Below are 22583 nucleotides of genomic sequence, written 5' to 3'. Positions count from 1 at the left end.
ACAGACAAATAATCACACAGAGAGAAAAACAGAGAAAATAAGAGAGAAGAGAGCAATCAAAGAAATAAATGAATCCACAATGTAAACCAACAATAAAAACTAAACTAACAAAAACAAATCAAAAGCATAAAGCTAATTTAAATAGGCAAAAATGAATAAAATAAGCTCACAAATGATTAAAAAAAGAAATAAAGTATAAGGAAATAACACAAAACTACGAGTAAAAATATAGTTAAACAGAGATTAAAACAGAGCAAAGGAAAAAATAAAGAAGTAATGCATTATAACAAAAAAAACACAAAGTAAAATAGAAAAAAATATATTAAATAAAAGATAGAGAAGAAAAAATTAGGAAAAATAAAATATAATAAAAAGAACAATAGAACAAAACAAAAACTAGTAGTAATAATTATATTTTCCCAGAACCTCAGCTGTCAGTGTCCTTCCCTGCTAAGTGAGTCAGAGCCAATCCCTGCCTTCCCCTCCAATCCTCCAGTACTGTCTTTGGACCTGCTGTGGGCACTGTGGAGCAGGCTCAGACTTTGGCTCAGAACTGAACAGCAGGCCCAGTTCTCGTGTGTATTTGTCCCCAATGTCCACAGTTGTTAAAGCTAGAACAGCCTCAATTATGAGAACATTCATTATCTATTCAGATATTCCACAGATGCAGGTTTACCAATCTGATTGAGGGGATTTAATCCACAGCTCCTGCAGCTGCAGGAGAGGTTTCCAATCCTCTTCTTTGGTTGTGCCACTTCTGGGGCCCAGCTTTGGTTTTGGCCCCACCTCTGTGTGTAACCACCCTTTGGTGTCTGTTTCCTGACCAGGTGAGAGGGGGTGAAAGCAGCAGATGATTAGGGCATACTTACTCAAGCCAAAGAGTGGGAGGGATATGACAGCCACATTTGGGACATGTGGGGAATGCCTGCAGTGGCAGAGACCAGCAGGAAGTTTGCAATAGCACAGGGCATGCCATGAACTCTCCTGAGTAAGTTGGTCCAGGATCATAGGACCTTTGGCAGTGGCAGGCTTCATAGGCTTCTGTAAAGGTGTGGGCAGTGACCTACACTTACTCACAGGAACTTTGGGGCAGTGATAGCAGCAGTAGCAGTCCATGTCTGCCTCTAGGGCTTGAGATAGTAGTCATGGCTGGAGTCTACACCTGGAGCTCATGCAGGCAGTGCCCTGCTGCCTGTGAGCGGGCAAGCCTCTCTCCTTGTACAACCCCTAACGATGGTCCCTTGCCTCTTTGATGGGCCAAGCCTTCTTTCTTGGACTCCTCAGGCTGTCTTCACTCAGCCAACCCCTAGTCCTCTCCCTGGAGTCTGACCTTCAAAGCTCAAGCTTCAGCACTCAGTTCCTACCTGCCCTGGTGGGCAAGCAAACAATTATCTCAGGCTAGAGAGTGCCAATAGGCACTGACTCTCTGTGCAGGACTTTCCACTTTGCCCCCTGCACACTGCACTCTCCTCTGAAGCTCCAAAGCTCCCTGCCTCCTGTCTCTGCCAGTGAGGGGACTTCATAGTATTGGAAACTTTTCTTCCTTCACAGCTCCCTCATAGAGGCTCAAGTTCCTTTGTATATATATTTTTTCTTTTGCCCTACTCAGTTATGTGGAAGTATTCTTGCCTTTTTGGAAGTCTGAGGTCTTCTGCCAGCATTCAGTAGATGTTCTGTGGGAGTTATGCCACATATAGATGTAATTTTGTAGTATCTCTGGGAAGAAGGTGAGCTCCATGTCTTATTCTTCTGGCATCTTGGAGGTTCTTTCCACTTGTTTATTTTTTATTGTGTTGCTTGGGTTTAGGTGTCCAAAAATCATTAGTAAATCTGCATCAAGAAGCTTTATTCCTGTTTTCTTCCAAGAGTTTCATGATTTCAATTCTTACATTTAAGTCTTTAATCCATTTTGAGTTAAGTTTTGTAAGTGGTATAAGTTATGGGTCCGATTTTATTTTTTGCATGTGAAAATGCAATTATTCCAGCACCATTGATTGAAAAAGCTGCCTTTTCTCCATTGGTTCCTTTGTCAAATGTTAGTTGACCATATATTCTTGAGTTTATTTCTGGGTTCTCAATTGTGTTCCATTGGTATATGTGTCTGCTTTTATGTTAGTATGTACTGTTTTGAATTGTGATGACTCTTGCTTTATTCTCTTTTTTTGTCATTTTCATTCATGCTTTATTAAGTCTATTCACAAATACTCAAACTATACAGAAGCATATGAGATACAGAATATAAGTTAAGATCCTTTTCTATATGCTGGCTTACTTTAAAGGGTCAAGAAGAAACATATTATTTACACTGAGATTATCTATTAGTGTGTACAGAAAGTTTAAATTACCTGCAAGAAAATGTATATAGACATGCACCTGCCCATGCTATGATCTGATATATACTGGGAAAATTAATTACAAGCATCTCTTCTGTTTCTTTAAACATGATCAGCCAGATACAGAAGTTGGCATTCATAGTTAGTGTATTTCTGCTAAATACCTTTGTTGTGAAGTCCTGAATTCTTCATTTCAAATAGTTTTTGTTTTGTTACTTTTGTCATTAGTCCTTTGTTTTCCGCATTTCTTTTTTTTAGACACATTATGCAAGGTAGATACCAATGAGGTTTTCAAGCTCTTTAATGCCTTCCAAAACCTGTATACTACTTAGATTTTACATTATTTCCATTATTTCTCAACTTTAGGTAGCAACACCATGAATTTGTCATTGTTTTGCTTTATTGACTATGCCAAAGCCTTTGACTGTGTGGATCACAATAAACTGTGGAAAATTCTTAAAGACATGGGAATACCAGACCACCTGATCTGCCTCTTGAGAAATTTGTATGCAGGTCAGGAAGCAACAGTTAGAACTGGACATGGAACAACAGACTGGTTCCAAATAGGAAAAGGAGTACGTCAAGGCTGTATATTGTCACCCTGCTTATTTAACTTATATGCAGAGTACATCATGAAAAAAACTGGACTGGAAGAAACACAAGCTGGAATCAAGATTGCTGGGAGAAATACCAATAACCTCAGATATGCAGATGACACCACCCTTATGGCAGAAAGTGAAGAGGAACTAAAAAGCCTCTTGATGAAAGTGAAAGAGGAGAGTGAAAAGTTGGCTTAAAGCTCAACATTCAAAAAACTAAGATCATGGCCTCTGGTCCCATCACTTCATGGGAAATAGATGGGGAAACAGTGGAAACAGTGTCAGACTTTATTTTTTGGGCTCCAAAATCACTGCAGATGGTGACTATAGCCATGAAATTAAAAGACACTTACTCCTTGGAAGGAAAGTTATGGCCAACCTAGACAGCATATTCAAAAGCAGAGACATTACTTTGCCAACAAAGGTTCGTCTAGTCAAGGCTACGGTTTTTCCTGTGGTCATGTATGGATGTGAGAGTTGGACTGTGAAGAAGGCTGAGGGCCGAAGAATTGATGCTTTTGAACTGTGGTGTTGGAGAAGACTCTTGAGAGTCCCTTGGACTGCAAGGGTGAACTCCGGGAGTTGGTGATAGACAGGGAGGCCTGGCGTGCTGCGATTCATGGGGTCTCAAAGAGTCGGACACGACTGAGAGACTGAACTGAACTGAACTGTGTGGTAGATTTATCTTATTAGTTATACTGAAGTGATTCCAGTTTTTCCTCTTTCCATTTGATGGATTATTTTTACTGTCTTCCTCCTTAGAGTTTGTGGAAGAAGCAAATGGGCTCATTTGGCAGGTTCCAGCTGTTGGAGAAGGAGAAGGCAATGGCAACCCACTCCAGGACTTTTGCCTGGAGAAACCCATGGACGGAGGAGCCTGGTAGCCTATAGTCCATGGGGTCGCACAGAGTCATACACGACTGACGCGACTTAGCAGCAGCAGCAGCTGTTGGAGAATAGGCTGCAGCACTTTTCTTCCTTGTGATTTTTGAAGAATCGAATGCATTTGCTTTTAATAGACCATCCAATTTCTGTGATCTTTTAAAAGGCACTTCGTCATTCTGGGACACATTCCTGTAACTGGATAAAATCACTGAACAACCACTTCCAAAAACAGAGAACCTTCTGAGGGAAACACTCTTGCTTTGTTCTTATTTCTAAAGGATTTCTTTGGCTATTTAAGGTGTTTTGCAGTTCCATATAAATTTTAGTAGTGCTTTTCCTATGTCTTAAAAAAATGCCTTCAGAATCTTAATAAAAATTGCCTTGAATATATGGATAGCTTTTAGTAGTATTGACATTTTAACAATATTGATTTTTCTAATTCATAAACAAGGGATTCCTTTCCATTTATTTGTATCTTCTTCATTTTATTTCAATTTCTTGTAGTTTTTAGAGATCTTTCATCTCCTTAGTTAGATTTATTCCTCATGTTTTTTTGATGCTATTATAAATGGGATCAAGTTATTTTTTTTAATGTTCTAGAGTAAATAAATGTTGCTGATTTTTGTGTGTTGATTTTTATCTTGCTCATTTGGTTGAAAATTTAGCATTTATATATATATATAATCATGTCATCTTCTAATAAAGACACTTTTACTTCTTTCTATCCAATTCTGATATATTTTTTTGTTTATTTGCTTGATTGCTCTAGCTAAGAATGTCAAATAGGAGTGGTAAGAGTGGGCACACTCTTGTCTTGTTCCTGATCTTAGAGAAACAGCTTTCAACCATTTAACACCAGGTATATGGTATTAGCATGGGTTTCTCATAAATAGCCTTTATTATGGTGAGACACATTCCTCTTATGCTAAATTTTTATGAATTTTTTAATCATAAATGAATGTTGAATTTTGTTAAATGCTTTGTCTATTGAGATGATTATATATTATTTTTTCATTCTATGAATGTAATGTATCATATCAATTGACATTTTTTCTAGTAGTGTCCTTTTATCTTGAAAAAATTATTTTTTAATTGAAGGATAATTACTTTACAGAATTTTGTTCTTTTCTGTCAAACTTCAACATGAATCAGCCATAGGTATACATATCTTCCCTCCCTCTTAAACCTCCCTCCCATCTCCCTCCTTATCCCACCCCCTAGGTTGATACAGAGCCCCTGTTTTGGTTTCCTGAGACATATAACAAATTCCCATTGGCTATCTATTTTACATATGGTAATGTAAGTTTCCATGTTACTCTATCCTTACATCTCACCCTCTCCTCCCCTCTCCCCCATGTCCATAAGTCTGTTGTATGTGTCTGTTTCTCCACTGATGCCCTGCAAACAAATTCTTTGGTACCATCTTTCTAGATTCTATATATATGCATTCAATTCAGTTCAGTTGCTCAGTCATGTCTGACTCTTTGTGACCCCATGGACTGCAGCATGTCAGGCTTCCCTGTCCATCACCAACTCATGTAGCTTCCTCAAACTCATGTCCATCAAGTTGGTGATGCCATCCAACCATCTCATCCTCTGTTGTCCCCTTCTCCTCCTACCTTCAATCTTTCCCAGCAACAGGGTCTTTTCCAATGAATCAGTACTTCGCATCAGGTGGCCAAACAATTGGAGTTTTGGCTTCAGCACGTGTCCTTCCAATGACTATTCAGGACTGATTTCCTTTAGGATTGACTAGTTTTGCAGACCAAAGGATTCTCAAGAGTTTTCTCCAACACCACAGTTAAAAAGCATCAATTCTTCTGTGCTCAGCTTTCTTTATGGTCCGACTCTCAAATCCATACATAACTACTAGAAAAACCAGAGCTTTAACTATATGGACCTTTGTCAGCAAAGTAATATCTCTGCTTTTTAATATGCTGTCTAGGTTGTTCATAGCTTTTCTTCCAAGGAGCAAGCGTCATTAAACTTCATGACTGCAGTCACCATCTGCAGTGATTTTGAAGAGTAAAGAAAGTCTCTCACTGTTTCCGTTGTTTCCCCATCTATTTGCCATGAAGTAATGGGAACAGATGCCATTATCTTAGTTTTCCAAATGTTGAATTTTAAGCCAGCTTTTCCACTCTCTTCTTTCACTTGCACCAAGAAACTCTATAGTTTCTCTGCATTTTCTCTCATAAGGGTTGTGTCATCTGCGTATCTGAAGTTATTGGTATTTCTCCCAGCAATCTTGATTCCAAATTGTCCTTCATCCAGCCTGGCATTTCGCATGATATACTCTGCATTTAAGTTAAATAAGCAGGGTGACAATATAAAGCCTCGAAGTACTCCTTTCCCAATTTGGAACCAGTCTGTTGTTTCATGACCAGTTTTAACTGTTGCTTCTTGACGTGCATACAGATTTTTCAGGAGGCAGGTAAGGTGGTCTGGTATTCCCATCTCTTCAAGAATTTTCCAGTTTGTTTTGATTCACACAGTCAAAGGCTTTGGCATAGTCAATAAAGCAGAAGTAGATGTTTTTCTGGAACTCTCTTGCTTTTTTGATAATGCATAAGATGTTGGCAATTTGATCTCTGGTTCACCTGCCTTTTCTGAAACCAGCTTGAACATCTGGAATTTCACAGTTCACGTACTGCTGAAGCCTGGCTTGGAGAATTTTGAGTATTACTTTGCTAGCGTGTGAGATGAGTGCAATTGTGTGGTAGTTTGAACATTCTTTGGCATTGCTTTTCTTTGGGATTGGAATGAAAACTGACGTTTTCCAGTCCTGTGGCCACTGCTGAGTTTTCCAAATTTGCTGGCATATTGAGTGCAGCACTTTCACAGCATCATCTTCCAGGATTTGAAATAGCTCAACTGGAATTCCATCACCTCCACTAGCTTTGTTCATAGTGATGCTTTCTAAGGCCCACTTGACTTCACATTCCAGGATGTCTGGCTCTAGGTATGTGATCACACAATCGTGATTATCTGGGTCGTGAAGATCTTTTTTGTACAGTTCTTCTGTGTATTCTTGCCACCTCTTCTTAATATCTTCTGCTTCTCTTAGGTCCATACCATTTCTGTCCTTTATCGAGCCCATCTTTGCATGAAATGTTCCTTTGGTATCTCCGATTTTCTTGAAGAGATCTCTAGTTTTTTCCATTCTGTTATTTGCCTCTATTTCTTTGCATTGATAGCTGAGGAAGGCTTTCTTATCTCTTCTTGCTATTCTTTGGAACTCTGCATTCAGATGCTTATATATTTCCTTGTCTCCTTTGCTTTTCACTTCTCTTCTTTTCATAGCTATTTGTAAGGCCTCCCCAGACAGCCATTTTGCTTTTTTACATTTCTTTTCCATGGGGATAGTCTTGATCCCTGTCTCCTCTACAATATCATGAACCTCCGTCCATAGTTCATCAGGCACTCTATCAGATCTAGACCCTTAAATCTATTTCTCACTTCCACTGTGTAATCATAAGGGATTTAATTTAGGTCGTACCTAAATGGTCTAGTTGTTTTCCCTACTTTCTTCAATTTAAGTCTTAATTTGGCAATAAGGAGTTCATGATCTGAGCCACAGTCAGCTCCCGGTCTTGTTTCTGCTGCCTGTATAGAGCTTCTCCATCTTTGGCTGCAAAAAATATAATCAATCTGATTTTGGTGTTGACCATCTGGTGTTGTCCATGTGTAGAGTCTTCTCTTGTGTTGTTGGAAGAGGGTGTTTGCTATGACCAGTGCATTCTCTTGGCAATACTCTATTAGCCTTTGCCCTGCTTCATTCCGTATTCCAAGGCCAAATTTGCCTGTTACTCCACGTGTTTCTTGACTTCCTACTTTTGCATTCCAGTCTCCTATAGTGAAAAGGACATCTTTTTTGGGTGTTAGTTTAAAAGGTCTTATAGGTCTTCATAGAACCATTCAACTTCAGCTTCTTCAGCATTACCGGTTGGGGCATAGACTTGGATTACTGCGATATTGGATGGTTTGCCTTGGAAACGAACAGAGATCATTCTGTCGTTTTTGAGATTGCATGCAAGTACTGCGTTTCAGACTCTTTTTGACCATGATGGCTATTCCATTTCTTCTAAGGGATTCCTGCAGGCAGTAGTAGATATAATGATCATCTGAATTAAATTCACAACGTTTATCTTTCTGATTTACTTCACTCTGTTTAATAGGCTCTAGGTTCATCCACCTCATTTCGAACTGACACATATGCATTCCTTTTTTTTTGCTGAGTAATATTCCATGGTGTATATGTACCAACATTTCTTTATCCATTCGTCTGCCTGTGACATCCAGCTTGGTTCCATATTCTAGCTACTGTAAATTGTGCTGCAATGAACATTGGGGTATATGTGTCTTTTTCAATTTTGGTTTATTCAGGGTAGTATGCCTAGGAGTTGGAGTGCTGAGTCCAACTAGGACTAGGTTTTATTCCTAGTTTTTTAAGGAATCTCCATACCGTCTTCCATAGTGTCTGTGTAAATTTACATTCAAACCAACAGTGAAAGAGGGTTCCCTTTCCTTCACACTCTTTCCAGCATTTATTGTTTGCAGAATTTTTGATGATGGCCATTCTGACCAGTGTGAGGTGATATCTCATTGTAGTTTTGATCTGCATTTGCTAATATTGAGTGATACTAGCATCTTTTCTGGAGAAGGCAATGGCACCCCACTCCAGTACTCCTGCCTGGAAAATCCCATGGACGGAGGAGCCTGGTAGGCTGCAGTCCATGGGGTCGCTGAGGGTCGGACACGACTGAGCAACTTCACTTTCACTTTTCACTTTCACGCATTGGAGAGGGAAATGGCAACCCACTCCAGTGTTCTTGCCTGGAGAATCCCAGGGACGGCGGAGCCTGGTGGGCTGCTGTCTATGGGGTCACACAGAGTCGGACACAACTGAAGTGACTTAGCAGCAGCAGCAGCAGCATCTTTTCACATATTTGTTGGCCATCTGTATGTCTTCTTCGGAGAAATGTCTGTTTATGTCTTTTTCTCACTTTTGGATTGGGTTGTTTGCTTTTCTGGTATCAAGTTGTATGAGCTTCTTGTGTATTTTGGAAATTAATCCTTAGTTGTTTCATTTGTAATTATTTTCTCCCATTCTGAGGGTTGTCTTTTCACCTTGTTTATAGTTTCCATTGCTGTGTGAAAACTTTTAAGTTTAATTAAGTCCCACTTGTTTACTTTTATTTCCATTTCTCTAAGATGTGAGTGATAGAAGATCATGCATTGATTTATATTATGGAGTGCTCTGCCTATGTTTTAATCTATGAGTTTTATACTTTCTGGTCATACATTAGGTGTTTATTCAATTTTGAGTTTATCTTTTTTCCTTTTTTGTTTTAATTTATTTTAATTAGAGGTGAATTACTTTACAATATTGTAGTGGTTTTTTGCCATACATTGACATGAATCACCCATGGGTGTAAATGTGTTCCCCATCTGAACCCCCCTCCCACCTCCCTCCCTATCTCATCATGTGGGTCATCCCAGTGCACCAGCCCTGAAAACCCTGTCTCATGCATCAGACCTGGACTGGCGATCTGTTTCACGTATGATAATATACATGTTTCAATGCTATTCTCTCAGATCATCCCACCCTCACTCTCCCACAGAGTCAAATAAACTGTTCTATACATCTGTGTCTCCTTCGCTGTTCCACTTATAGGGTTACCATTACTGTCTTTCTAAATTCCATATATATGCTTTAGTATACTGTATTGGTGTTTTTCTTTCTGGCTTACTTCACTCTGTATAATAGGCTCCAGTTTCATCCACCTCATTAGAACTGATTCAAATGTATTCTTTTTAATGGTTGAGTAATATTCCATTGTGTATATGTACCACCACTTTCTTACCCATTCATCTGCTGATGGACATCTAGGTTGCCTCCATGTCCTGGCTATTATAAACAGTGCTGTGATGAACACTGGGGTGGGTACACATGTCTCTTTCAATCCTGGTTTCCACAGCAGTGTGTATGCCCAGCAGTGGGGTTGCTGGGTCATATTGCAGTTCTATTTCCAGTTTTTTAAGGAATCTCCACACTGTTCTCCATAGTGGCTGTACTAGTTTGCATTCTCACCACCAGCATAAGAGGGTTCCATTTTCTCCACACCCTTTCCAGCATTTATTGCTTGTAGATTTTTGCATAGCAGCCATTCTGACTGGTGTGTGATGGTACCTCAATGTGGTTTTGATTTGCATTATCTCTGATAATGAGTGATGTTGAGCATCTTTTCATGTTTGTTAGCCATCTGTATGTCTTCTTTGAGAAATGTCTGTTTAGTTCTTTGGACCATTTTTTGATTGGGTCATTTATCTTTCTGGAATTGAGATGCAGGAGTTGCTGTATACTTTTGAGATTAATTCTTTGTCAAGTGCTTCGTTTGGTATTATTTTCTCCCATTCTGAGGGCTGTCTTTTCACCTTGCTTATAGTTTCCTTTGTTGTGCAAAAGCTTTTAAGTTCAATTACGTTCCATTTGTATATTTTTGCCTTTATTTCCATTACTCAGAGAGGAGGGTAATAGAGGATCCTGCTGTGATTTATGTCAGAGAGTATTTTGCCTGTTTTCCTCCAGGAGTTTAATAGTTTCCAGTCTTACATTTAGATCTTTAATCCATTTTGAGTTTATTTTTGTGTGTGGTGTTACAAAATGTTCTAGTTTCATTCTTTTACAAGTGGTTGACCAGTTTCCCCAGCACCACTTGTTAAAGAGATTATCATTTCTCCATTGTATATTCTTGCCTCCTTTGTCAAAGATAAGGTGTCCATATGTGCATGGGTTTATCTCTGGGCTTTCTACTTTGTTCCATTGGTCTATATTTCTGTCTTTGTGCCTGTACCATAGTGTCTTGATGACTGTAACTCTGTAGTAGAACCTGAAATCAGGCAGGTTGATTGCTCCAGTTCCATTCTTCTTTCCCAAGATTGCTTTGGCTAGTCGAGGTTTTTTGTATTTCCATACAAATGGTGAAATTATATGTCCTAGTTCTGTGGAAAATACCATTGGAAGCTTGATAGGGATTGAATTGAACTATAGATTGCTTTGGGTAGTATACTCATTTTCACTATGTTGATTCTTCCAATCCATGACATGGTATATTTCTCCATCTATTTGTGTCTTCTTTGATTTCTTTCATCAGTGTTTTTAGTTTTCTATATATAGAAGGAAAGTTATGACCAACCTAGATAGGATATTCAAAAGCAGAGACATTACTTTGCCAACAAAGGTCTGTCTAGTCAAGGCTATGTTTTTCCTGTGGTCATGTATGGATGTGAGAGTTGGACTGTGAAGAAAGCTGAATGCCGAACAACTGATGCTTTTGAACTGTGGTGTTGGAAAAGACTCTTGAGAGTCCCTTGGACTGCAAGGAGATCCAACCAGTCCATTCTAAAGGAGATCAGCCCTGGGAGTTCTTTGGAAGGAATGATGCTAAAGCTGAAACTCCAGTACTTTGGCCACCTCATGGGAAGAGTTGACTCATTGGAAAAGACTCTGATGCTGGGAGGAATTGGGGGCAGGAGGAGAAGGGGACGACAGAGGATGAGATGGCTGGATGGTATCACTGACTTGATGAACATGAGTCTGGTTGGACTCTGGGAGTTGGTGATGGACAGGGAGGCCTGGTGTGCTGCGATTCATGGGGTCACAAAGAGTCGGACACGACTGAGCCACTGATCTGATCTGATCTGATATATAGGTCTTTTGTTTCTTTAGGTAGATATATTTCTAAGTATTTTATTCTTTTCGTTGCAATGGTGAATGGAATTGTTTCCTTAATTTCTCTATTTTCTCATTGTTAGTGTATAAGAATGCAAAGGATTTCTCTGGGTTAATTTTATATCCTGCAACTTTACTATATTAATTGATTAGCTCTAGTAATTTTCTGGTAGAGTCTTTAGAGTTTTCTATGTAGAGGATCATGTCATCTGCCAACAGTGAGAGTTTACTTCTTCTTTTCCAATCTGGATTCCTTTTATTTCTTTTTCTGCTCTGATTGCTGTGGCCAAAACTTTCAAAACTATGTTGAATACTAGTGGTGAGAGTGTGCACCCTTGTCTTGTTCCTGACTTTAAGGAAATTGATTTCAATTTTTCACCATGGAGGATAATGTTTGCTGAGGGTTTGTCATATATGGCTTTTATTATGTTGAGGTTCAGTTCAGTTCAGTTCAGTCACTCAGTCGTGTCTGACTCTTTATGACCCCATGAATTGCACCACGCCAGGCCTCCCTGTCCATCACCAACTCCCAGAGATCACCCAGACTCATGTCCATCGAGTTGATGATGCCATCCAGCCATCTCATCCTCTGTCGTCCCCTTCTCCTCCTGCCCCCAATTTCTCCCAGCATCAGAGTCTTTTCCAATGAGTCAACTCTTCCCATGAGGTGGCCAAAGTACTGGAGTTTCAGCTTTAGCATCAGTCCTTCCAAAGAACACCCAGGACTGATCTCCTTTAGGATGGACTGGTTGGATCTCCTTGCAGTCCAAGGGACTCTCAAGAGTCTTCTCCAACACCACAGTTCAAAAGCATCAATTCTTCAGCACTCAGCTTTCTTCACAGTCCAACTCTCACATCCATACATGACCACTGGAAAAACCATAGATCTGACTAGATGGACCTTTGTTGGCAAAGTAATGTCTCTGCTTTTGAATATGCTATCTAGGTTGGTCCTAGCTTTTCTTCCAAGGAGTAAGCATCTTTCAATTTCATGGCTGCAATCACCGTCTGCAGTGATTTGGGAGCCCAGAAAAATAAAGTCTGACACTGTTTCCATTGTTTCCCCATCTATTTCCCATGAAGTGATGGGACCAGATGCCATGATCTTGGTTTTCTGAATGTTGAACTTTAAGTCAACTTTTTCACTCTCCCTTTTCACTTTCATCAAGAGGCTTTTTATTTCCTCTTCACTTTCTGCCATAAGGGTGGTGTCATCTGCATATCTGAGGTTATTGGTATTTCTCCAGGCAATCTTGATTCCAGCTTGTGCTTCTTCCAGTCCAGTGTTTCTCATGATGTACTCTGCATACAAGGGAAGCCCCAAGTTAAATAAGCAGGGTGAGAATATACAGCCTTAACATACTCCTTTTCCTATTTGGAACCAGTCTGTTGTTCCATGTCCAGTTCTAACTGTTGCTTCCTGACCTGCATACAGGTTTCTCAAGAGGCAGGTCAGGTGGTCTGGTATTTCCATCCCTTTCAGAATTTTCCACAGTTTATTGTGATCCACGCAGTCAAAGGCTTTGGCATAGTCAATTAAGCAGAAATAGATGTTTTTCTGGAACTCTCTTGCTTTTTCCATGATCCAGTGGATGTTGGCAATTTGATCTCTGGTTCTTCTGCCTTTTCTAAAACCAGCTTGAACATCAGGAAGTTCACGGTTCATGTATTGCTGAAGCCTGGCTTGGATAATTTTGAGCATTGCTTTACTAGCGTGTGAGATGAGTGCGACCGTGTGGTAGTTTGAGGATTTTTTGCATTGCCTTTCTTTGGGATTAGAATGAAAACTGACCTTTTCCAGTCCTGTGGCCACTGCTGAGTTTTCCAAATTTGCTGGCATATTGAGTGTAGCACTTTCACAGCATCATCTTCCAGGATTTGAAATACCTCAACTGAAATTCCATCACCTCCACTAGCTTTGTTCATAGTGATGCTTTCTAAGGCCCACTTGACTTCACATTCCAGGATGTCTGGCTCTAGGTCAGTGATCACACCATTGTGATTATCTTGGTCATGAAGAAATTTTTTTTACAGTTTTTCTTTGTATTCTTACCACCTCTACTTAATATTTTCTGCTTCTGTTAGGTCCATACCATTTCTGTCCTTTGTCGAGCCCATCATTGCGAAATGTTCCCTTGGTATCTCTAATTTCCTTGAAGAGATCTCTAGTCTTTCTCATTCTTTTGTTTTCCTCTATTTCTTTGCATTGATCACTGAGGAAGGCTTTCTTTTCTTTTTTTAATTTAATTTTATTTTTAAAACTTTACATAATTGTATTAGTTTTGCCAAATATCAAAATGAATCCGCCACAGGTTTACATGTGTTCCCCATCCTGAACCCTCCTCCTTCCTCCCTCCCCATACCATCCCTCTGGGTCGTCCCAGTGCACTAGCCCCAAGCATCCAGTATCGTGTATCGAACCTGGACTGGCAACTCGTTTCTTACATGATATTTTACATGTTTCAATGTCATTCTCCCAAATCTTCCAACCCTCTCCCTCTCCCCACAGACTCCATTAGACTGTTCTATACATCAGTGTCTCTTTGCTGTCTCAGACACCGGTTATTGTTACCATCTTTCTAAATTCCATATAAATGCGTTAGTATACTGTATTTATGTTTTTCCTTCTGGCTTACTTCACTCTGTATAATAGGCTCCAGTTTCATACACCTCATTAGACCTGATTCAAATGTATTTTTTTAATGGCTGAGTAATACTCCATTGTGTATATGTACCACAGCTTTCTTATCCATTCATCTGCTGATGGACATCTAGGTTGCTTCCATGTCCTGGCTATTATAAACAGTGCTGCGATGAACATTGGGGTACACGTGTCTCTTTCCCTTCTGGTTTCCTCAGTGTGTATGCCCAACAGTGGGATTGCTGGATCATAAGGCAGTTCTATTTCCAGTTTTTTAAGGAATCTCCACACTGTTCTCCATAGTGGCTGTACTAGTTTGCATTCCCACCAACAGTGTAAGAGGGTTCCCTTTTCTCCACACCCTCTCCAGCATTTATTATTTGTAGACTTTTGGATCGCAGCCATTCTGACTGGTGTGAAATGGTACCTCATAGTGGGTTTGATTTACATTTCTCTGATAATGAGTGATGTTGAGCATCTTTTCATGTGTTTGTTAGCCATCTGTATGTCTTCTTTGGAGAAATGTCTATTTAGTTCTTTGGCCCATTTTTTGATTGGGTCGTTTATTTTTCTGGAGTTGAGCTGTAGGAGTTGCTTGTATATTTTTGAGATTAGTTGTTTGTCAGTTGCTTCATTTGCTATTATTTTCTCCCATTCTGAAGGCTGTCTTTTCACCTTGCTAATAGTTTCCTTTGATGTGCAGAAGCTTTTAAGGTTAATTAGGTCCCATTTGTTTATTTTTGATTTTATTTCCAATATTCTGGGAGGTGGGTCATAGAGGATCCTGCTGTGATGTATGTCGGAGAGTGTTTTGCCTATGTTCTCCTCTAGGAGTTTTATAGTTTCTGGTCTTACATTGAGATCTTTAATCCATTTTGAGTTTATTTTTGTGTATGGTGTTAGAAAGTGGTCTAGTTTCATTCTTTTTACAAGTGGTTGACCAGATTTCCCAGCACCACTTGTTAAAGAGATTGTCTTTAATCCATTGTATATTCTCGCCTCCTTTGTCAAAGATAAGGTGTCCATATGTGTGTGGATTTATCTCTGGGCTTTCTATTTTGTTCCATTGATCTATATTTCTGTCTTTGTGCCAGTACCATACTGTCTTGATAACTGTGGCTTTGTAGTAGAGCCTGAAGTCAGGTAGGTTGATTCCTCCAGTTCCATTCTTCTTTCTCAAGATCGCTTTGGCTATTCGAGGTTTTTTGTATTTCCATACAAATTGTGAAATTATTTGTTCTAGCTCTGTGAAGAATACTGTTGGTAGCTTGATAGGGATTGCTTTGAATCTATAAATTGCTTTGGGTAGTATACTCATTTTCACTATATTGATTCTTCCAATCCATGAATATGGTATATTTTTCCATCTATTAGTGTCCTCTTTGATTTCTTTCACCAGTGTTTTATAGTTTTCTATATATAGGTCTTTAGTTTCTTTAGGTAGATATATTCCTAAGTATTTTATTCTTTCCGTTGCAATGGTGAATGGAATTGTTTCCTTAATTTCTCTTTCTGTTTTCTCATTATTAGTGTATAGGAATGCAAGGGATTTCTGTGTGTTGATTTTATATCCTGCAACTTTACTATAGTCATTGATTAGTTCTAGTAATTTTCTAGTGGAATCTTTAGGGTTTTCTATGTAGTGGATCATGTCATCTGCAAATAGTGAGAGTTTTACTTCTTTTTTTCCAATTTGGATTCCTTTTATTTCTTTTTCTGCTCTGATTGCTGTGGCCAAAACTTCCAAAACTATGTTGAATAGTAATGGTGAAAGTGGGCACCCTTGTCTTGTTCCTGACTTTAGAGGAAATGCTTTCAATTTTTCACCATTGAGGATAATGTTTGCTGTGGGTTTGTCATATATAGCTTTTATTATGTTGAGGTATGTTCCTTCTATTCCTGCTTTCTGGAGAGTTTTTATCGTAAATGGATGTTGAATTTTGTCAAAGGCTTTCTCTGCATCTATTGAGATAATCGTATGGTTTTTATTTTCAATTTGTTAATGTGGTGTATTACATTGATTGATTTATGGATATTGAAGAATCCTTGCATCCCTGGGATAAAGCTCACTCGGTCATGGTGTATGATCTTTTAATGTGTTGTTGGATTCTGATTGCTAGAATTTTGTTAAGGATTTTTGCATCTATGTTCATCAGTGATATTGGCCTGTAGTTTTCTTTTTTTGTGGGATCTTTGTCAGGTTTTGGTATTAGGGTGATGGTGGCCTCATAGAATGAGTTTGGAAGGTTACCTTCCTCTGCAATTTTTTGGAAGAGTTTGAGCAGGATAGGTGTTAGCTCTTCTCTAAATTTTTGGTAGAATTCAGCTGTGAAGCCATCTGGACCGGGGCTTTTGTTTGCTGGAAGATTTTTGATTACAGTTTCAATTTCCGTGCTTGTGATGGGTCTGTTAAGATTTTCTATTTCTTCCTGGTCGAGTTTTGGAAAGTTGTACTTTTCTAAGAATTTGTCCATTTCTTCCACATTGTCCATTTTATTGGCATATAATTGTTGATAGTAGTCTCTTATGATCCTTTGTATTTCTGTGTTGTCTGTTGTGATCTCTCCATTTTCGTTTCTAATTTTGTTGATTTGATTTTTCTCCCTTTGTTTCTTGATGAGTCTAGCTAATGGTTTGTCAATTTTATTTATCCTTTCAAAGAACCAGCTTTTGGTTTTGTTGATTTTTGCTATGGTCTCTTTTGTTTCTTTTGCATTTATTTCTGCTCTAATTTTTAAGATTTCTTTCCTTCTACTAACCCTGGGGTTCTTCATTTCTTCCTTTTCTAGTTGCTTTAGGTGTAGAGTTAGGTTATTTATTTGACTTTTTTCTTGTTTCTTGAGGTGTGCCTGTATTGCTATGAACTTTCCCCTTAGGACTGCTTTTACCGTGTCCCACAGGTTTTGGGTTGTTGTGTTTTCATTTTCATTCGTTTCTATGCAAATTTTGATTTCTTTTTTGATTTCTTCTGTAATTTGTTGGTTATTCAGCAGCGTGTTGTTCAGCCTCCATATGTTGGAATTTTTAATAGTTTTTCTCCTGTAATTGAGATCTAATCTTACTGCATTGTGGTCAGAAAAAATGCTTGTAATGATTTCAATTTTTTTGAATTTACCAAGGCTAGCTTTATGGCCCAGGATGTGATCTATCCTGGAGAAGGTTCCATGTGTGCTTGAGAAAAAAGGTGAAATTCATTGTTTTGGGATGAAATGTCCTATAGATATCAATTAGGTCTAACTGGTCTATTGTATCGTTTAAAGTTTGTGTTTCCTTGTTAATTTTCTGTTTAGTTGATCTATCCATAGGTGTAAGTGGGGTATTAAAGTCTCCCACTATTATTGTGTTATTGTTAACTTCTCCTTTCATACTTGTTAGCATTTGTCTTATGTACTGTGGTGCTCCGTGTTGGGTGCATATATATTTATAATTGTTATATCTTCTTCTTGGATTGATCCTTTGATCATTATGTAGTGACCTTCTTTGTCTCTTTTCACAGCCTTTGTTTTAAAGTCTATTTTATCTGATATGAGTATTGCTACTCCTGCTTTCTTTTCGGTCCCTATTTGCATGGAAAATCTTTTCCAGCCCTTCACTTTCAGTCTGTATGTGTCCCCTGTTTTGAGGTGGGTCTCTTGTAGACAACATATGTAGGGGTCTTGTTTTTGTATCCATTCAGCCAGTCTTTGTCTTTTGGTTGGGGCATTCAACCCATTTACGTTTAAGGTAATTACTGATAAGTATGATCCCGTTGCCATTTACTTTATTGTTTTGGGTTTGAGTTTATACACTGTTTTTGTGTTTCCTGTCTAGAGAATATCCTTTAGTATTTGTTGGAGAGCTGGTTTGGTGGTGCAGAATTCTCTCAGCTTTTGCTTGTCTGAAAAGCTTTTGCTTTCTCCTTCATACTTGAATGAGATCCTTGCTGGGTACAATAATCTGGGCTGTAGGTTATTTTCTTTCATCATTTTAAGTATGTCTTGCCATTCCCTCCTGGCTTGAAGAGTTTCTATTGAAAGATCAGCTGTTATCCTTATGGGAATTCCCTTGTGTGTTATTTGTTGTTTTTCCCTTGCTGCTTTTAATATTTGTTCTTTGTGTTTGATCTTTGTTAATTTGATTAATATGTGTCCTGGGGTGTTTCTCCTTGGATTTATCCTGTTTGGGACTCTCTGGGTTTCTTGGACTTGGGTGACTATTTCCTTCCCCATTTAGGGAAGTTTTCCACTATTATCTCCTCAAGTATTTTCTCATGGTCTTTCTTTTTGTCTTCTTCTTCTGGAACCCCTATGATTCGAATGTTGTAGCGTTTAATATTGTCCTGGAGGTCTCTGAGATTGTCCTCATTTCTTTTAATTCGTTTTTCTTTTATCCTCTCTGATTCATTTATTTCCACCATTCTATCTTCTAATTCACTAATCCTATCTTCTGCCTCTGTTATTCTACTATTTGTTGCCTCCAGAGTGTTTTTAATTTCATTTATTGCATTATTCATTATATATTGACTCTTTTTTATTTCTTCTAGGTCCTTGTTAAACCTTTCTTGCATCTTCTCTATCCTTGTCTCCAGGCTATTTATCTGTGATTCCATTTTAGTTTCAAGATTTTGGATCAATTTCACTATCATTTTTCGGAATTCTTTATCAGGTAGATTCCCTATCTCTTCCTCTTTTGTTTGGTTAGGTGGGCATTTATCCTGTTCCTTTATCTGCTGAGTATTCCTCTGTCTCTTCATCTTGTTTAAATTGCTGAGTTTGGGGTGTCCTTTCTGTATTCTGGCAGTTTGTGGAATTCTCTTTATTGTGGCGTTTCCTCACTGTGTGTGGGTTTGTACAGGTGGCTTGTCAAGGTTTCCTGGTTAGGGAAGCTTGTGTCGGTGTTCTGGTGTGTGGAGCTGTATTTCTTCTCTCTGGAGTGCAATGAAATGTCCAGTAATGAGTTGTGAGATGTCTATAGTTTTGGGGTGACTTTGGGCAGCCTGTATCTTGAAGCTCAGGGCTGTGTTCCTGTGTTGCTGGAGAATTTTGGTATGTCTTGCCCTGGAACTTATTGGCCCTTGTGTGGTGCTTGGTTTCAGTGTCGGTATGGAGGCATTTGATGAGCTCCTGTCAATTAATGTTCCTTGGAGCCAGGAGTTCCCTGGAGTCAGGGTTTGGACTTAAGTCTCCTGCTTCCGGTTATCGGTCTTATTTTTACAGTAGTTTCAAAACTTCTCCTTCTATACAGCACCATTGATAAAACATCTACATTAAAAATGAAAAGTTTCTCTATGGTGAGGGTCACTCAGAGAGGTTCACAGGGTTACATGGAGAAGAGAAGAGGGAGGAGGGAGTTAGAGGTGACCCAAATGAGATGAGGTGAATCAATAGTGGAGAGAGTGGGCTAGCCAGTAGTCACTTCCTTATGTGCACTCCATACTGGACCACTCAGAGATGTTCACGGAGTTATACAGAGAAGAGAAGAAGGAGGAAGGTGACAGAGGTGGCCAGAAGGATAAAAGGGGGGAATGAAAAGGCGGGAGACAGATCCAGCCAGTAATCAGTTCCCTAAGTGTTCTCCACCATCTGGAACACACAGAAATTCACAGAGTTGGGTAGAGTAGAGAGGGGTTAGGGAGGAGACACAGGCGACCTGGTGGAGAAAAAGCAGAGTCCAAAGGGAGAGAGAGCAGTCAAACCAGTAATCTCGCTCCCTAGTGAAAAATGGGTCCTGAAGATGGGGTTCTTAAAGGTACAAAATTGGTAACAAATACATAAAAGCAAAAATTAAAAATCTAGAGTAGAGTTTGGAATTTCAAAAATATGATGTTAAAGAAAAGAAGAAGGAAAAGAAAGAGAGAAAAAATGAACAAACAAAAACAAACAAGGTCGTGAAAATTATAAAGAAAGTACAGGTACAAAATTGATAACTAATACCAAAAAGCAAAAATTAAAAATCTAGAGTAGAGTTTGGAATTTCAAAAATACAATGTTAAAGAAAACTAGAAAAAAAAAAAAGGTCAAAAAATTATAATATATATATATGAAGTTTGCTGAAGAAGAAAAAAATAGGGTCTTTTTTTTTTTTTTTTTTAAAGTAATAGGTTATAAAAGTGAAAATTAAAGGAACAATAGAGGACTTAAAATTTTTTTAATTAAAAAAAAAGAAAGAATGATCGTAAAAATAATAAAAATATATCTAGGACTTTCTTGGTTTTGTTGTGGGTGTTGTGGGTTCAGTTCATTTTTGGCTAGTTCCTTGGTCAGACTTATATTTCTCAAGATCTATAGGCCCCTTCCTATGTAGTCCCTAGTAACCACAGGGTTTTGATCTATTGCCTGTAGCTTCCAAGGCGTTTCCCTCTGTTATATCTTCTTCTGTTTGCTAGTCTCTTCAGTATCTGGTTTCCGCCCTGCCGCAAAGGACACTTTTTTTTTTTTTTTTTTTTTTTAGGCTTACTTGTTCAGTCGCGCTGTGGGGAGGGATGGAGGGATGCTGCAAACAAATAACACTGGCGTGGGCTCGCAGTGCCTCAGCCACCCTGGGTCTGCCCCCGCTCACGGCGCGTGTAGCCACCCTGCCCACACTGCCCGGGCTTTAGGTTGTTCCGCCGGGAACAATCCGCAGCCGGCCCTGGGTTACATGCACCTCCCAGGTCCAAGCCACTCAGGTTCAGGCACTCGGGTAGTCCTCAGAGGTGCAGACTCAGTTGGGCCTGCGTTTTGTGCTCTTCCCAGGTCCGAGCAGCTCAGGTGATGAGGTGTTTGGCGAGCACCAATGCTGCGACTTATCGCCTCCCCGCCACTCGGTTATCTGGGTGTAAAACCGGCGCACCTTCTCAGGCAGATGTTGACCGTCCAGACCCCCAAGAAGTTTTAGTTAGCAAAGAAGCCTGCTTACAGTTTTATTGATAATGTCTCTCTGGGGCTGCGATTGCCCCCTTCCGGCTCTGGCTGCCTGTCACCGGAGGGGAAAGGTCTGCAGCCGGCTATCTCTGTTCAGTCCTTTGTTCCGTGCGTGGGCCTGGCGGTCTTGGGTTAGGGCTGGCTTTTCGCGTGGTAGATATCCCACAGTCTGGTTTGCTAGCCCAAATAATTTCGCTCAGATAGCGCTCAGGGTATTCAGGCCAGATTCTTACTCTCAGCGATGCAGCCCACGCCGTGCCTCCCTGCCCAGCCCCCCCGCTTGCTAATGGCGGATGCAGGCGTCTGCGCTGCTTCTCCGCTGGGGGAGTTACCGTAGGGCTGGCAATCTGCGAGTTTTAATTGTTTATTTATGTTTTCTCCCTGTTATGTTGCCCTCTGTGCTTCCAAAGCTCGGCACAGATTCGGCAGTGAGAAGGTTTCCTGGTGTTTGGAAACTTCTCTCTTTTTAAGATTCCCTTCCCGGGACGGAACTCCGTCCCTCCCTCTTTTGTCTCTTTTTTTTGTCTTTAATATTTTTTCCTACCTCCTTTCGAAGAGTTGGGTTGCTTTTCTGGGTGCCTGATGTCCTCTGCCAGCATTCAGAAGTTGTTTTGTGGAATTTACTCGACTTTTAAATGCTCTTTTGATGAATTTGTGGGGGAGAAAGTGTTCTCCCCGTCCTACTCCTCCGCCATCTTGGCTCCTCCCCCTGAGGAAGGCTTTCTTATTTCTTCTTGCTATTCTTTGGAACTCTGCATTCAGATGCTTATATCTTTCCTTGTCTCCTTTGCTTTTCGCTTCTCTACTTTTCACAGCTATTTGTAAAACCTCCAAGAAAATTTGGCCTTAGAATATGGAATGAAGCAGGGCAAAGGCTAAGAGAGTTTTGCCAAGAGAACACACTGGTCATAGCAAACACCTTCTTCCAACAAGACAAGAGAATACTCTACACATGAACATCATCAGATGGTCAACACTGAAATCAAATTGATTATATTCTTTGCAGCCAAAGATGGAGAAGCTCTATACAGTCAGCAAAAACAAGACCAGGAGCTGACTGTGGCACAGATCATGAACTCCTTATTGCCAAATTCAGACTTAATTTGAAGAAAGTAGGGAAAACCACTAGACCATTCAGGTATGACCTAAATCAAATCCCGTAAAATTATACAATGGAAGTGAGAAATATATTTAAGGGTCTATGTCTGATAGATAGAGTGCCTGATGAACTATGGATGGAGGTTCGTGACATTGTAGAGGAGACAGGGATCAAGAGCATCCCCATGGAAAAGAAATATGTTGAGGTATGTTCCTTCTATTCCTGCTTTCTGGAGGGTTTTTATCATAAATGGATGTTGAATTTTGTTGAAGGCTTTCTCTGCATCTATTGAGATTATCATATGGTTTTTATCTTACTATTTATTAATGTGGTGCATTAAGTTGATTGATTTGCGGATGTTGAAGAAGCCTTGTATCCCTGGGATAAAGCCCACTTGGTCATGATATATG

General features: G+C 39.5%; 1 pseudogene; it reads right to left on the bottom strand.

The window, feature by feature from the left end:
• Positions 1 to 2435: 2435 nt before the first annotated feature.
• Positions 2436 to 10838, bottom strand: LOC102269696 (centromere protein R-like; annotated as a pseudogene).
• Between the last annotated feature and the right edge of the window lie 11745 nt (positions 10839 to 22583).

This window comes from Bos mutus, chromosome X (assembly GCF_027580195.1).
Source record: "Bos mutus isolate GX-2022 chromosome X, NWIPB_WYAK_1.1, whole genome shotgun sequence".
Taxonomy (NCBI): Eukaryota; Metazoa; Chordata; class Mammalia; order Artiodactyla; family Bovidae; genus Bos; species Bos mutus.
This window is presented reverse-complemented; position numbering and strand designations above follow the sequence as displayed.